General features: G+C 47.3%; 1 pseudogene; it reads left to right on the top strand.

Annotated features, from left to right (window-relative positions):
• The first annotated feature begins 14,565 nt into the window (after positions 1–14,565).
• LOC125927631 (nucleoside diphosphate kinase, mitochondrial-like) lies at positions 14,566–15,664 on the top strand (annotated as a pseudogene).
• Positions 15,665–17,299: the final 1,635 nt, after the last annotated feature.

Genomic DNA, 17,299 nt, shown 5'->3' with positions numbered 1-17,299 from the left:
GGCATCCTGGAGATGTGCTTCCTGACACCTGTCTCCCCAAGAGGCCCTCCTCGTCCACCCTGAACTTCCCCTTTGGACCCTTCAGAGTCTTCAGTGTGAAACAAGACAAACAAATTTTTATCATTAAGTCCCTGTCATTTTGCTTCGTGTTATCAAAGATTTCTCTCATCAGGGATAAACAGTTGGGAGGGAGAGAAGGGAATGAGAAATGGGAAAAACAATAGTCACTCATCACTAAGAGTCACTCATATAAAAAAAAAAAGTAGCATCTCAATTAAAACTTGTAGGTGTTTAAGTTCAGTCTCACTCTGTAGAGTCAAATATTGAATTTCGGTTGCCTTATGGGGTGTCATTGAGATCCTGATTAGTCAGACACAAATTGTACAGCTGGCTCAATTCTCGGGACCCCTCAGGAATTCTCAGAAGAAATAGCACTGTCACATCCACAGTCTACCCCCACCCAAAAAAATTACACATACATGTAAATGTAATCTACCTGATTCTGGGAACTCTTCTGGCTAGTTCCACTCTGCTGAAATGTAACCAACACTATGCTCTTGGAGCTCATATCATTCCCTCCCACAAATCTACTTCTCTACCTGGCTTGGCTGATCAAAATCCCACCTCCCACTGCTTGAATACAGTGGATACATCCTTATAATGAACCAATATGCAGCCATTTATTTTTTTAGACATAGATTTGTTTTTTCATTTATTTTTAAGTTTATTTACTTATTTTTGAAAGAGAGGGAAAAAAGCAAGTAGGGGAGGGGAGAGAGAGGGGGAAGAGAGAGAATCCCAAGCAGGCTCTGCACTGTCAGTGCCCCAACTTGGGGCTCGAACTCATGAACCACAAGATCATGACCTGAGCAGAAATCAAGAGTCAGACACTTAACGGAGTGAGCCACCCAGGTGCCCCAATATACAGCCATTTAAAGTGACGTTGTGAGAGAATAGTTAATTACAAGGAGGAAAGTTCATGATGTATTTGTTAAATGAAAATAGCAATTACAAAACAACAGGTGTTATATACCTATTTTTGAAAAGCATATATTCTTTTTTTTTTTTCTTTTTTTTTTTTTTAGTTTTTTAGTGTGTATTTATTTTTTAGAGAGAGAGAGAGAGACAGAACTCGAGCTGGGGAGGGGTAGAATCCAAGGCAGACTCCAGGCTCTAAGCCAGCAGCACAGAGCCCGACACGGGGCTCAAACCCACAAACTGTGAGATCATGACCTGAGCCAAAGTCAGACACTTAACTGAGCCCCCCAGGCATCCCTTCTTTTATTTAAAAAAAAAGATTGGACAGACACGTGCCTGGGTGGTTCAGTCGGTGAAGCGTCCAACTCTTGGTTTCGGCCCAGGTCGTAATCTCATGGTTGTGAGTTGGCGCCCCGAGTTTGGGCTCTGGGCTGGGTGTGAAGCCTACTTAGGAAAAAAAAAAAAAAGATTGAGCAGATATGGTCATCTCTTAGTGGTTTATTTCCTTTCTATACTTCTCAGCATTTCACATTTTACTTTTGCAATTGAACGAATATAATAGCAAACATCCCACTTGCTATTGGCTGCATTGTGCCCTTCCCCAAATTAATATGTTGAAGTCCTAATCTCTACTACCTCAGAATGGATTTGGAGACAGGACCTTTAAAGAGGGGATTAAGGTCAGGGGTGCCCAGGTGGCTCAGTCTGTTAAGCATCTGATTTTGGCTCAGGTCATGATCTCATAGATCATGGGTTTAAGACCTACATCAGGCTCTGTGCTAATGATTCAGAGCCTGGAGCCTGCTTCGGATTCTGTGTCTGCCCCTCCCCTGCTCATGCTCTTTCTCTCTCTCTCTCTCTCTCAAAGATAAATAAACATTAAGAAAAAAAATTTTTAAGAGGGAATTAAGATCACATTAGCAGCCCAACTAACTTAACACACTACCGGTCTTCCAAAGACCAGCTCAAATGCCAGCCCTGCCCCCAAACCTCCTCTCACCCCCAAACTGCCCCTCTTTCCACCTTTCTGTCGCCATCACTTTTGTGTCCTCTGGCCTCATTTAGAGTCACACTTGTTGACACTTCTCCCGGGCTAGGCCAGGCCAGGCCGGAAGCTTCTTGAGGGCTAGCGAGGCCCACGCCTCACTCCCTCTGCTTCCCCGCAGCCAGGGCCAGCTCGGATCCCCGGATGAAAGAACAACTTCCCCAGGCCGCCAGTAGGGGTCAGACCGCCGAGAGCTTTCCCCTTTCCGGGGGGGGGGGGGGGGTGCGGCTGTGGCCCTGGGCCCGTTTGTGTCTGCGTGTAGGTGTGTGTCCCCGCTGGGGGAGGGTGTGGCGGTTCCAGGAGGGCGCCACTTGGTGCCAGCTGTGTAACCTTGGGGGCAGTCACACGTCACACCCAAACCTAGAAAGTTCACACAGCATTTGTATCCTCTGGTTTCGTTGTCATGACGATCCACTAAGATTGCCTATTATTTCCCCCCGTTCACAGGACAGGTAACCATCCTCCAAGAAGGTGGAAGAACAACACATTTCGTTGTGGAAACTTGTGACAATAGCAGCCAGAATGTACCGAGTGCCTGGCAACGCACTGCACAAGCCGTGTGACTTGTCCCAAATAATCCTCACAACAAAGCCTAGAAGGGAGGAATTATGACTTGACCCATTTTATAGATAAGGAAACTGAGGCTCAGAGGGGTTGCCTGAGATCACAGGACTGGAAAGTGGTGGAGTTGGGGCTTAACCACGGGTTTCATAGCCACGGCCCACGCTTGAAACCAATATGCCACACTCCCCCTTCCCCACATAAATTAGCACATCGAGAAGGTGTTCAATGAGGGGAACGGGCAGGAACTGTTTCAAACACCAGAGACTAAGTTCTTCTGGAAGGTCTTCTTACAAATGGGGTGATTTGAGCTAAGCCCCTTGGACACGGTTGAGTGGAAAGGATGGGGAGGGGTCAGGCTGCCTCACTTAATGCTGTTTACGTCTGAGTTTCACGAGTCAGATTTAACCACCAGCTTCAACTCCCTACATCCCCCTTGGGCCCCCCAGCATGTGCCCTCCACTGGGCTGGGAGGTGCAGGGGAGAGGAAGACAAAGGAGAGCTCCCTTCCCTGGGGAAGGCAGACTGTGCCTAATAATAGGGACTCAAGATGACACGCATCAATTCCATTGCCCTGATTTTAAGGCTCTACCCAGGGCTTTGAGTGGGGAAGCCCTGCTCCCAATTCTGCCATGAATTTTCTTCCTCCCCCCCCCCCTTTGGGGAACCTGGTTTGTTTCTGATGCAGGTGAATCTCAGAACAGAGGCACTGCCACGAATTTTCTATTGAGATTTTAGGCAAATCTAGCCAGTCTCGTGGTCTCAGCCTCTGCACCTGGAAATGGAGTCACTGACTATGTATTGCAGAATGACTTCCGTAAGCTAACAGCAATCATTTACACGCAATTTCCATTCTTTCTCTCTCTCTTTTCTTTTTTCTTTTGTTAGAAAGGTGATTTTAGGGGCACCTGGGTGGCTCAGTTGGTTGAGCAACCGGCTCTTGGTTTCAGCTCAGGTCATGATCTCACGGTTCAGAGTTTGAGGCCCACATCGGACTCTGTGCTGACAGTGCAGAGCCTGCTTAGGATTCTCTCTCTCCCTCTCTCTCTGCCCCTCCCCCTGCTCAATCTCTCTCTCTCTCTCTCTCTCTCTCAAAATAAATAAATAAACTTAAAAAAAAAAGAAGAAATGTAAGCTTAATGTTAAGGAGAGAGGTCAAAACAAAGACATAGGTTTAAAAGTCAGCAACATACAGATAAAAGTCATGGGAGTGGATGGACACTCCAGGAGAGATGTTTGTTAAATGAAAGAAATGTTAATCCATTCTCCCAGGCCCACCTCATGGTTCCACACAATCAAAAACTCTAACCCTGGCAATTAAAATAAAGAAAAGCAGGGGCGCCTGGGTGGCTCAGCTGGTTGAGTGTCTGACTTTGGCTCAGGTCATGATCTTGTAATTTGTGAGTTTGAGCCCCACATCGGGCTCTGTGCTGACAGCTCAGAGCCTGGAGCCTGCTTTGATTCTGTGTCTCCTTCTCTCTCTGCCCCTCCCCCACTTGTGTTCTGTCTCTCTCTATCAAAAATACATAAAATTAAAAAAAATTTAAATAAAGAAAACCAGCTATTTATTGAAGGAGGGGATAGAAATAGCACCAATCACCAGTTTTCATGCCCCTGGACTGGATGATGCTTTCAGAGAAGATGGTATAAGTGGATTAACCTCACAGTCCCCCAGGAAAACCAGAGGAAAAGAGTTGGGTCTACAGCAATAACGTGAACCCAACAGTAGCACCCATGTGAATCCAGAGGGTCTGGTTAGGGACCCTCTCCTAACTTCTGCCCCTCTTGCTGGACCCACTCTTACCAGAACAGGTACCTGAACAGTGGGGGCATACTTCTCATTGGCTTATTTCTTGTAAGGCTCAAGACACAAGACAGAGTCTTAAGGAGTTGACTTGAGAACATTTTCTTGCACAAACCGAATAAATGGGAACATTTCCCTGGCTGGGGCCAATGCAAAGTCACTTTAGATTCATATCCACATTTAGCACCTTGGCATGTATCTGATTTCTCTGTATTTTCCTTTTTTCTTCCTTCCTTCCTTTCTTTCCTTCTTTTCTTTCTTTCTCTCTCTCTTTTGTTCTTTCTTTCTTTCTTTCTTTCTTCCTTTTTTCTTTTCTTTGGGTCTTTATTTTCTTTCTTTCTCTCTTTCTCTTTATTTTCTTTCTTTCTCTCTTTTGTTCTTTCTTTCTTTCTTTCTTTCTTTCTTGGTAGCAGAAAAACTATCTGCAGAGAAAATTTCTTCCATGTGGATTGAACATGCTACCTTTTTCATCCCAGCCTCCAAGTTTAGATATCCAAACCCAGTTTTGAGAATATTATGACCCCCTTCTGCAGAAGGTAAAGAAGAGAGGGGTCCCCTCATTCCCTCATCCTATAATCCCAGGGCTGCCTAAGTAGTGCCTGGCCTCTCCTAATTGCTCTCAATGTTAGCATTCTGCAATGCACCCAGTGTATCAAGGGGCTGGGGCTCTGTAAGGAAACCTCACTTTCCTGAGCTTCTGCAGAATCTGAGAAGATGTGGTGAAAGAGAGAGATTTCTCAGTAACTGTGCCCACGTGGTTCCGGGGCCTTCACAAGCTCTGTCTATGCCAGATGATTCTCCTGTCAAGCAGGACAAGCTATCAGTGCTGCCAGTCATTTGGTGCAATGAGGCCCCCTTATCACCGTCATTCGTTTATCTGACAAACATTATACATTTATCTGCCTGGCACCATGTTCTATACTGGGGATACAAAAATGAAAAGACAAAGTCCTTGTCTCCAACGTCTCAAGACCTACTAGGGCAATAAGAAAGTCTCCCTTTTTTCTTTCTCACCCCCTCACCCCCACTCCAGTCCCATATCCCTGATATCAGGAAGTAAGACAAGACTGGGTTGAGTCAAGTTGGAAAAACTATTGGGTTGGGCTGTTGGCTACCATTTTGGCTAAGAACCCAGTAGAATCTGAGACATTTAGAGTGTGCAGTAATGTTGGTTGCCCAGATGATCTTCTCTGTGGCACTATTTGGAGTGGGCTGGGGGTAAGCCTTACTCTAGGCTCCTAGGAAGGGACAAGCCTACAAAAGGAAGATAAAACAGTCACAAAGCTAAACACACTGCCTGTTCCCCTGGAGAAAAGAAGATGATACAAGTAGAAAAATATCCAGGCAGCAGAGAATTATGCAGGGACAGGCAGCCAAGCGGGGGAAAGATGTGAATCTAGGTGCCAAACTCCATGCAAGGGCCCTGAGGCCTGGCCCCAGCAGCAGGGGGTGGAAAACTGTTACCACCTCCCCTTTTCTGGTTGGGGAGGTATGGAAGGTGAGTGGAGAGGTTGCTTAGGTAGACTAGACTTATGCAAACCCCTTCCCAACCCTCTCCCTGCCAACAACTTGATGCCAAGAGGCTGGGTCTAATTGACTCTGGTCAGATCTGGTCAGGTCTGGTTGCATCTGGCTGAGTCTGATTGGATCTGGTTGGATCTAGTCAGGTCTGGTCAGATCTGGTCAGGTCTTAGTTGAGTCTGGTCAAGTCTGATCAGGTCTGGTTGGGTTTGGTTAGGTCTGTCCAGGCATGGAGCTGAAATACTACCCCTGCTCTACATGGACTAGTAGTCAACACAGACACCTAAGTTCAACTCCCGGACTGCTCCTTGCTAGGAAAAGTCTCTGCTTCTCTTTAAGCTTCAGCTTCCTCGTGTATAAACAAGGGCCCTATCAGTACTTATCGTAAAATTGTTGTGAGGAGTGAGACAACTTGTAAAAAGCACTTGAACAGTGCCCAGCAGAAGTGGGGTCTCAATGCCTGTTATTATCAGCTACCTGGTATCTTTCCACCTGCTGCCCCTGCCCCAGCAAAATGGACTCTGTCCGCCCCCTGGAACTCACATCACCACCTGGCTTTATCTTTCATCTTCTGCCCTTGAAGGGAAGAGACGTGTTTGACTCAAATCTGTCAGAATTCAAATGAAAAGTGAGAATTTCATTGATTCTTGTGAGAGAGGGAGAGAAAAGAAAAAAACCTAGAAGTGATGGTGTCTATTGGCAGAAATAGGCAACCCGTGCCAGTTCCCAAAATACAACATAGATTGAATCACTGGTAGTTAGAGACAAGTGGACATTAAAGATAGACTTGCAGGGCTCCTGGGTGGATCAGTCGGTTGAGCAATCGACTTCGGCTCAGGTCATGATCTCACAGTTCATGAGTTCCAGCCCCACATTGGGCTCTGTGCTGACAGCTTGGAGCCTGGAGCCTGCTTCCAATTCTGTGTCTCCCTCTCTCTTTGCCCCTCCCCTGCTCATGCTCTGTCTCTCTCTCTCTCTCTCAAAAATGAATAAATGCTAAAAAAAAATTTTTTTTTTTAAAAGATAGACTTGCTACTACCAAGTGTGGCCCGTGGGCATCCCCTGTGAGCTTGTTGGAAATGCAGACTCTCGTAACCTACGCCAGGCCTATGGAATCAGGATCTGAATTTTAACACAATGGCTCCTACGGTCTCCTACGCTACATTTGAGATGTACCGGATAAACCAGTGGTTCTCAATCTTGGTCACACTGGAATCATCTAAGGGGCTTTGAAAATTTCTGTATCTCAGAACAGCTCAAATCTCACCAGGTTTTTCCAATACGTAACCTGGGTTGAGAACTATTGGGCGACCCCAACCCTACAATTTACAGGTCAAGAAGCTCAGATCCAAGAGGTAAACTGATCTACCCAACTCACATGGCAAGGGAATGACAGTGCTTGCGACTTGAGCCCAAGTCTCCAACTCCCAGGCTCCCTTCACTGTACTTCACTGGCCTACAGTAGTTTGGGAAATGGGAGTGGGGAGGGGAGAATCAGGTTTCCCTTTCTGATTTGGTGTCTCTGTGGTTGGGTCCTCGTGTCAGGTCCTAAAGGAGGGCTTCCTGGACATAGGTGGCCTTAAGCTTTGAATTCCACAATGAACTATGTCCATGGGGACCTCACCCTCCCAGGTGGTAAGTTCCCAAATCTCAGGACCATGTGGGATTCTGCTTCCTAACAGATTACCAGTATCTGGGTTAAAACACTCTTACCCAGACAGCCTGGCCCTGCCATTCCCACACACCTCTGTCTTCCCAGAGCTTCAAGTGCTCAGGGACTGTCCCACCTCCCAGGCCACAATGTTCTCAGAACTCAGGTGAAGTTTCTGAGCCCCCACAGTCTCAGCTCCCGGCCCCTCACAGAACTGCTGGGACAGGCCCGTTCTCAAGTCAGCAACCGCGACCGTCTCGAAACCATCAGGGCTAGAGGCTCCCCCGTGACTTGTTTTTGCTCTCTTTCAGGGTTTGGAGGGGGTGGGGGGAGTGTGTGCCTCTCAAACCTCTGATTGTGTCTGCTTTCTGACTTTTTCTGGCATGTTTTTGAAGTGGCTTTTTGTTATTCTGCCTCAGCTCACTCACCTTTCTCAGCAGCCGTGGAAAACACAGCCCTGTTCTACTCTCCGCTGAGCACTTGGATTCCATGTAAACAGCTCGCCTGCTGGCCTGACCCGGCTGAACAGGTCGGAAGGGCCTGGGCCTGTCGAGCCCTTGAAAATAAACATGTGGCATAAAGTTTCCCCATGCTCAAGGTGGAGGATGGGGTAGACACAAGAAAGCATAAGGAACTTTCTAGGCACAGGATTATTGATGGCCCAGGCAGCCCTGGAGCAGCCAAGGATAGGGACTTTCTCTTTCCATGAGCATCAGGCCTCCAAGAAAGAGGCCTTTCTGATCTCCTGTCCTGAAAACTGAAGGATAGCTGTAGAGCTGTGCTGTCCAATATGGTAGCCTCTAACCACATGTGGCTACCGAGCACTTAAAATGTGGCTGATGTGGGGCGCCTAGGTGGTTCAGTGGGTTAAGCGTCCAACTTCAGCCCAGGTCATGATCTCACGGGTCGTGGGTTTGAGCCCCGCGTTGGGTTCTGTGCTGACAACTCAGAGCCTGGAGTCTGCTTCAGATTCTCCCTCTCTCTGCCCTTCCCCTGCTCACGCTCTGACTCTCCCTCTCTCTCAAAAATAAATACTAAAAAAAAATTTTAATTAAAAAAAAAAACATGGCTAGTGTGACTAAAGAACTGATTTTTAGTTTTACTTAATTAAATTTAAATAGCTACATGAGGCTGGTGGCTGCCACGTGGGACAGTGCGACTCAACAGAAGCGGCTCTCAAAGCTGCACATTAGAATCATATGGGCAAATGTAACACTCTGATGCCCGGATGCACCCCCAGGTGATTCTGATTTATTGGCAGAGGGTGTGGACCAAGCAGCAGAGTTTTGAAGGCTCCACGGGCAACTCTAATATGCAGCCAAGTCTGAGAACCTCTTGGCCCAGAGAACTTGCAGCAGCCCCTCCAACCCTAACTTCCTACATTTGATTTCGTTTCTGCAGTATTCAGAATTCGAGGACCAAGGCGTTTACTTAGGGGATCAACTCAAGCACTTGAAGATGTTTTGCCATGCTCTGAATGTAATAGGAACATGTAGGAAATGGAGAAAATTCAGAAAAATAAAAAGGAGAAAGTTAAAATCCCCTAAAATCCCACCACCTCAAAAAAGAATTAAAACATTTGGATGTAAATCCTCCCACTTTCCCGTGGATACAGCCTTATGTTTTGTTCAAAATTGGGGCCATACCATGCTTCCTATTTTGTGATGGATTTTTGGCACTTTGCTTACTTGGTTAATACCCATTCATGTACCATAGATTGTCATGGCTACCTGGTATTCTATCACATGTATAAACCACAACTTTTTTATCCAAATCCATATGAATATTGGTCCCATTTTTGCTATTGTTTAAAAAAAATCGCTAGGAACATAACAATAGCAATATCTTTATGAAAAGCCATTCACTAACCCCTTAAGAAGATGGGGGGGGGAGGGGAAGGAAAGAGAAAAGAAAACAATACAGTCAAGAGGCATACCAGATTCAAAGTAATTCAAATGACTCTCCTGTCAAACCTGTTTACATTCTTACCAACAGAGCATGAGGGTACTTATTTTTATGCATGCTAGCACTGGGGATTGAGTTCTCAAATTTAACCAGGTTGAAAAAAAAAAAAAAAAACACCCACAGGCAACTCACAGTGAAGTTTGGCGTGAAGTAAGGCATACCTAAGGTACTGCCTTAGGTATTGGAGATAAGGATGAATGGAACACCTACCTGCCCTCTGAGCACTCGGGGCAGGGAGGAATTCAAGGGCTTGGCTTTAAGTCAAGGAGAACATGGATGCTAAATACAGGTAGGAAAGCCATGCTGCGGAGCAGGGAAGAAAAGCTCGAAATTCTTCATGATGATGTGGGGAAGTCTGGTGTGGGGGTTGGGATGCATTTGAGCTGGCTCAAGACGGATGAATACAGGCACCAACAGGTGGTGAGAGGTGATGGTACTTGGCAAACACCAAAAGGTGCTGGAGGCTCAGGGACTGGAAAGGTGTCACTTCCATGCTTCGGTGGCTCTCACAACTCCCTGCAATCAGGAAGCTCCCCCTTAGATCCATCATCCCACAGCCTCTTATTGACACTTAAATCCCTTCCCTCCAGCTATTCGCAATGGGAATAGGAGATGACTTGTTTGTCCACAGTCACCTTCAGAGAATTCTAGATCAATGCACTATCAAGCATGGTATGGTATGTTTTTATTTGGATTATTCCCCCCCCCCTTTTTTTTTAAAGCAACACTGACATATAATGTCATTATGTCCATTTTAAAAATGAGTCAGAGCATTCCAGGTCGCAGGGTAAAAGTCTGAGTGACTTGGATTCCCCGGGCCTCAGGCCCCGAGCCCACCCTGTACACTCTTCTTGGGATGGCCCATGCCAGCCCCGTGTAAAGAGGAAGGCAGCCAGTCCAAGTTCTGGCTCTTCCACTTAAGACCATGGGAGAATTCACTTCATCTCACTGAGCCTATAAAACATGGATTGTAGGAATCATGACCATTAGATTTGAGGGGTGGGAAAGCATTCTGTTAAAAATAACAATGAGATGAAGAACCTGTAACTCCCATCAATGTGGACAATGGCCAAGTAAGCCAGCCTCTCGCTTTCTCTTTTTATGAGTCTCTGTGGCACACACACACACACACACACACACTTTAAACCTTAAAGTCTCAGACATACTGGCATTTCAGGAATAAGGCAAGTCCCCAAAGATGGCCTTTCTTCAGAAGCTCACGAAAAAGGAATTAAGAAACTTGCCCAACCGTGACCTGAAGCCAGAGGTATGAAGGGCATGACAGCCACAGGACCTTTGAATGTGAGATCCCCTTTTCCATCCATTGACCTACACTCCCCCTTTCCTCAGATCTGTCCTATAACGTCAGGAACAGAATCAAATTTCCCACCTGCCTGTTCTCCTTATAGCTCTGTGATACATGTCCCTGGAGAGTCCCACACATCAACGCAGAACAAAAACAAAAACAACAAAGAAAAAATACCAAACCTGCCCCCTCAAAGCCCCCGCCCCTCTACTATGAGTCGCCCACATGATAGGAGTTCTTTTACTCAGGTTCCAAATACTAGAAATGAAATGGCCTTTTTTTTTTTTTTTCACTTCTGCTATTTACGCAGAAGTGCCTGCCAGTGACCTCAAGGCTAAACCCACCATATTCAAGTTTATTTTTAGATTTCTCAGCTGTAGAAACCTACAAGATGCCAAAATGAGTTCAGTGATTCAGTCAACAAGGGGAAGGAGTTGTGGGGGACCGAGCCCTGTGGAGAACCTGCTTCAGGCCAGGTACCTTCCTGGTTCTGTTTTGTGTCGTCCTTCCAGAGACAGAGGAAACTCTGCGAGCGATCGTACCTTCGCAGGTATTGAAATCAAGGTTCCAGGTAGTTATATGACTGTCAAAATCAATCAGTTAGTAGTGGAACCTGGATTTGAAATCAGGAATGACTCAAAACCCAGGGTTTTTGTGCCAAACCCTTCCCGCCTCCCTTCTTTTCTCTTGTTCACAGCCAACTCCCACATATCTCCTTGACCTGAGAGTTTGCACTCTCTCTGCCCTAGCTACCTGTACCCTTTTATGCTTGGGAACAAAAATAGGGTCAACCCAGGGAAGGTTCTGGAAACATAAGGTTGTTTTTTTTTTCCTCCCCCCTCAAAGCAGCGGCACAGGCCTGATTCCAACCCATCCAAGTGACTGACTGCTTGCCCCATACAAATCCTGGTGTTAAGGAGAACAGAAGTGAGGTACAACTCTCTAGTACCATGGGGCACCGCAGCTGGATCCAGGCTGGAATCCCGGCTTGCACCCTGGAGGCACTTACACGTCACTAAGCCTCCATTACCTTATCTATAAATTGGCAATGATATACCCACTTGTCAGGGTAGTTGGGCCCAGGTCAGATCCCAGCACATAGTTGATGTCTAAAAACTGCTCGTTCTCTTCCTCTCTTACCTCCCCGGGAGAGGGGAACAAGGCTACCACCAGGGAGCAGGGCCCACAGAAAGCTTTGGTAACTATCTCTGAGGAAGCTGAATGGATTCCTTTAGGCCTGCCTGAAACATCTGCAGGGCCCAGGCAAGAGTACCAAGCAATGGAGGCCTACATACCACATGCCCAGATATTTATGTTATAGATCAAGCCAATAAACTGTTAAATAACATAGGTTCTATCCTAGTTTGAAAATCTATGTTTCCATAATGAAAAATGTATTTTATAATGACCTAAAAGGCCGTGTTCAAATTTAGAGTTCTCAGACTCCATGGAGACCTTCCCTCCCAGCCCTCAGCGCAGGCCTGCAGTCCACTCCCCTTTTCTCTTTCTCCGCCCCTGCCTGCACATCTAAGCTATGTCTACACCACCACCTACACATACTGCCAGCCTTTGGCCACCTCGTAAACCTGGGAGTTTCTGGATGCTGTGACCTGGAGCATGACGCGGAAGTGGGGACACAGACCCACCACGCGCCCCTCATTTGCCCGACAGGGAGGAGGGCCATCAGAAGGCCAGAAATGGGCCTTCCTCTACCCGGGTCTGCGGAAAGCACTGCATGTGGTCAAGGCACTGTGTGCCTGTCCTACTAAGCAGGAATTCATGCCGTGAGCTGGCACCACGACAGTTAACCTCATCCTTCTTCTATTGCTAAGCCCTAAACCTGACATTTGAAAGGAAATTATACTTTTGACCATTTCAGTCTATTTGCAGTAATCTTTGTCTTTCTCTACCCCCAGGGCAGGAGCCAAGGAGGGGGAGATTCTGATGTGCATATGTTGATAGTTACACATAGAATCTCTTCAGCTCTATTTTTGTTCTCTGCTTAAAAAATCTTTGCTCTGAGAGCTATAGGGGATGATGAAACTGTTACATACTGTGTCTCCCTTGTGGCAGTGGTTACACAACTGTATGCATTTATAAAAACCCCTAGACGTGGGCACTAAACTAGGTGAACTTTACTATACGTAAATTATATCCCAAAAAATTATGTAATAAACGTTCTTTCGTCAAACCACATTTTAAGAAAGGAGCAGGAAGAGAAATATGTTCAGGCACTCAAAATAACTTCTTTCAGTGTGACATTTAGCATGAGTCAGTGTCACGAACATCTGTCACATTCGTAGATGCCCATCATCTTACGGATAGCCTTCCTTTTCTGGAGGAAATTCCCTTGTTAAGGTCCTGCCTCCCCAGGAAGAAGTCAAGAACTCAAACTCCCAGGCTCCCTTGAAGCTAGGACATGAGCACGTGACCTACTCTCTGCCAATCAGAAATGCAATGAAGACTGATTTCGAAGTGAGTAGGTGTGAACACCCAGACCGTAAGGGGCTTACATTTTTGCTGACGTGTTGGCAGTAGAGGCGGTCCACTCTGGGGCTTTCGGTGGTGGAGTGTAGAGGGGAAAGAGGATGGATGGGGGAGTTCCATTCCTTGCTCTCGGCTACTGGCTGTGAGTCCCCTTTGGGAAAGTCCTTAACTTCTCTGAGTTTCTATTTCCTCATCTGCAGAATGGGCAGAATACTTACCTCGCAGGATTATTGTGAGATCGAATGAGGTGATGCAGGGTCTGGCATGCCGCAGAGTCCGAATAAGTATTAGCTCCCTTCCTTCCTCAAACGGTAGGTAAGATCCTTGAAATTAATGGCCCTGCCTTACCAGCCTTCCCAGAGTACAGACCCTATGAGTTTTACTCAGAAGCCAAAGCTGACACTGACCTGTAAGGAGCAGGGGCAGGTGGCCATGCAATTAGGGAAAGATAGGCACATTAAGCTTCCCTCCTCCACCCATCTCCTCCCTGTTGTACCAGAGTGGCCACTATTTCATGAGCTCTAGGTGAATCCTGTTTGGGGTCAATTCAACAGAAAAACCCTTCGGTGTGACTTAACATCCACTAGTTGAACACCAAAAATATGCCAGGTGCTGTGAAATAAACATCTAAGAAATAAATAAGGTGCCACTTAGTTGTACCCTGATGGAGAAAGATGCATACATGCCTAGGATAAATATTAGACTGAGGGTGCCATCACAGCAGTGTGAACAGCATGGTGTGGGCATCAGGTGTGAACGGCATGCTGTGGGCTTGAGACATCAGAAATTCCTCAGGAGCCGAGGGCTGTTTGAGTTGAGTCTTAAATAACAAGTTAGAGTCTAACAGGGGAAGAAAGGGACTTCTCTCCTTGAGAAGTGCATAGTGCTTTGGGAGAACTCAAAGTTGGCCCAGAAAGGCTGGGTACAGGTTGGGGTTGGAGACTGAGGCCAGGGCTGGTGAATGAGCTGTGTTGAGAAGGGCTTTGCATGCACAAGAGGAGAAAAAAGCAGACATGGTTTCCCTAAACAACTGTGTGAGAAGGATGGTTTCAAGACTCCTCCTGTGTTTTTTTTCTCACCAATGCTCTACTAGGATTTCCGAAATGTGCTTAAACAGAGCTTCTCTGAACGCCACAGCCCCTCCTGGAGATGATCAATGGAATCCCCAACCGTGAGGCCAGAGAGGACATCCAAGGTCATCTGGTTCAGTCCCCAGAGGAGGAAGCAAGAGAGGGGCTCCTGGAAACTTGGCAGGCCAGGCTGAGACTGGAACTCCAAACTCTCCCACCACAACAGATGGTCTTGAGCTAAACAAGCATAAAGACACTGGGCTTTCTAATAACTAACATATACAAACTCCAGGCACTGAGCCAGCAGCCCGCAGGTGAGAGATCACGGGCAGCTTCTTGGAATGTGCCGTGGGGACTGCTGAGTGGCTCTAGGCCCTGGGCCTGAGCCTGTTCATATGCCCCAACTCGGGAGGGTCCTCCTGGACCCAGGAGTGGACCCTGACTGCGGTGAAGTCAGGTGGGATGCAGCAGCGGCTTGTTGGGGATGTGATCCTGTGCTTTGAGAGGAGGGGCTTCAAGCCGGGTGGGGATGAAGATGCTACAGGCACCAGAGTCCTTGCCAAGCGCTGTCGTGACCTGCAGACGAAGCCCTTCTAATGAGCCCTCCTCAGCTACGTGAGCTCCGGCTGGTGGAAGCCATGGTCTGGGAAGGCCTCGACGTGGTCTGGTCCTCCAGGGCCCTGATAGGACACAGTGACTCAGCAGAGACTGCCCCCGACACCATCAGAGGGGACTTCAGCATCCACATCAGCCACACCAGTGACTCCATGGAGGGGGCCCAGACGGAGATCCAGCTGTGGTTCCAGAGCAGTGAGCTGGTGGATGGGGCAGACGAAGGCAACCAAAGCAGCATTTACCCAGCCTGAACCCTCAGGCTGCCCTCAGCCACCCCGTCAGCCACCCAGGATCAACTACCTCTGTCAACAAGAACTTGAGCCCACATCCATGGTCCACCTATCTGCTCCAGACCACCTCCTTGTCCACCTTCTGCCCCACTGCAGCCCAGGGGGGTTGAGCAACCAAACTTTACGCACCTTTAAGTATCCTAAGCCAGCAAGAACTCGGACCAAATCCTCTCTGTACCAAAGTGCCAGAAAACCTTTGGGGTGTCTCCAAAAGTGTGTAGTGTGACCTCCCTTCCCCAAGAGGAGGTGGACATTAAAATTCAATGTGTCATGCACAGAGGTGGATCATTTATTATATTCTGCCATGTCTGAGGTAACGATGAAGACTTTATGGAAAGTTGTAAGAGTCTGAGAGTAGAAATAAAGCTTACCCTCTCACACACCTTAATTAATTAATTAACTAATAACATGTACAGACTCCATTGTGAAATATGTAGGATTAGCCCAATGGTGGGCTTGGTCTGGGGGGTGGGGAGTTGGCACTGTGGATTTCTCACCCATCACTCGCCTTAAGATCAACCTCACCATTTCCGGCCCCTGCTTTCACCACAGAGGCTATTTTAGCCCGAGTTTCCAGTCGCCCTCACCACCTCCCCGAGATAAAGGTCACTGCAGAAGTCATCACCAGGTTCTCACTAAGGAACAAAAAGAGCCAAGGGGATTCTGGGCAGCCCTCCGCCACACACAGGGGCTCTGGCACGGAGCTGTTGGGACAGTTGGCATAGTGTGGCCATCCCTTCTCCCCACGGGCTGAAACTAGAACGGCATGAGGTTTCTCTGAGCAATTCTAGAACTGCTCCCTTGCTTTCCCTTTCACCTTTCCTCAGACCCCCATCCTCACCTGCCCCCACTCCTTCCCTCACAGAGCTTGGCGACGTGAAAAACACAGACCTATAAACTCTTCCTCTCGGCACTGAACCCAGGTGGCAAAACAGGAAGCATCTTCTTGTTAAGGCAAACCCATTGTGTTCTCCGTGCACGCGTGTCCCGACAAGCAGCAGGAAACCGCCACTGGGCCGTGGCAACAGGTGTCAGGGTGACCTGAAGCCTCCTGCTAGCCTGTGCCTGGCCCTCCTTCCCTTTCTTCCTCCTGGACAGCCGCCTCCTTCCTCCTGCAGCCTGACAGCTCTTCACCTCATACCTCTTGCTCCTGCCCTTCGTGGTGGCCCAAGGCCTGATACAGACCTTAAAAGGCCCTAAACCCTAAAAAGATTATAGCCGCTCTCCAAATGTAATCTGTAACACTGACCAACCAACACACATACACACACACACACACACACACACACACACATATGCTGGAATTAAGAGAGCTGCTTCTTTAGATTTTTGGGTTACAAAATTCTAGGTAAGTTCAAAGCAGAACGTTTCTCAAATTTGGGGCATCCCTGTCTGGTTGGAGCCCTAAATCTAACTAACCAAGTTACCCAGCACTGACGGAGGCCCACTCTGCTTGGCTTCACATGGGAGTAGATTGTTCCCAAGTAAACTAAAACAGGGATTGGAGCTGGGGGAGGGCTAAGAGATATGATCGTGGACTTGATCTACTTGCCCAGAGGGACTGGAAGCCAGAGGACACTCGGGAGAGTCAGGAAATTGGTGCTTTGACCAGGGCTCCAGCTGCAGGAAAGGCAGGACTGAGTTTCTGCAGATCTGGCTCCCTCCAAGGGACTCTGGGCATGCTTCCTTCTGGTAGGTCTCTCCAGATCAGACCTTCTAGAGAAGATCTCTGTTCTTTCTTGCCCTTTTCAAGACTCACCCTGTTCTTTCTGATGGTAATGGGGGTGGGGGGGGGGAGTTTATGGTAAGCTATTATTCCTTTGTATTTATTTTTTTTTATTTTTTACGTTTTCCATTTTTACTGAGACATAATGGACATAACAAACACTGTATTAAGTTCAAGGTACACAGCACAATGACTTTGATTTACACATATTGTGAAATGATTGCCACAGTTTGTTAACATCTATCATCTCGTAGATACAAAAAGAAATGAAAAAAATTTT

Source organism: Panthera uncia, chromosome E1, assembly GCF_023721935.1.
Source record: "Panthera uncia isolate 11264 chromosome E1, Puncia_PCG_1.0, whole genome shotgun sequence".
NCBI classification, from domain to species: Eukaryota; Metazoa; Chordata; class Mammalia; order Carnivora; family Felidae; genus Panthera; species Panthera uncia.
The sequence above is the reverse complement of the archived record's forward strand: the minus strand, read 5'-3'. Positions and strand labels throughout refer to the sequence as shown.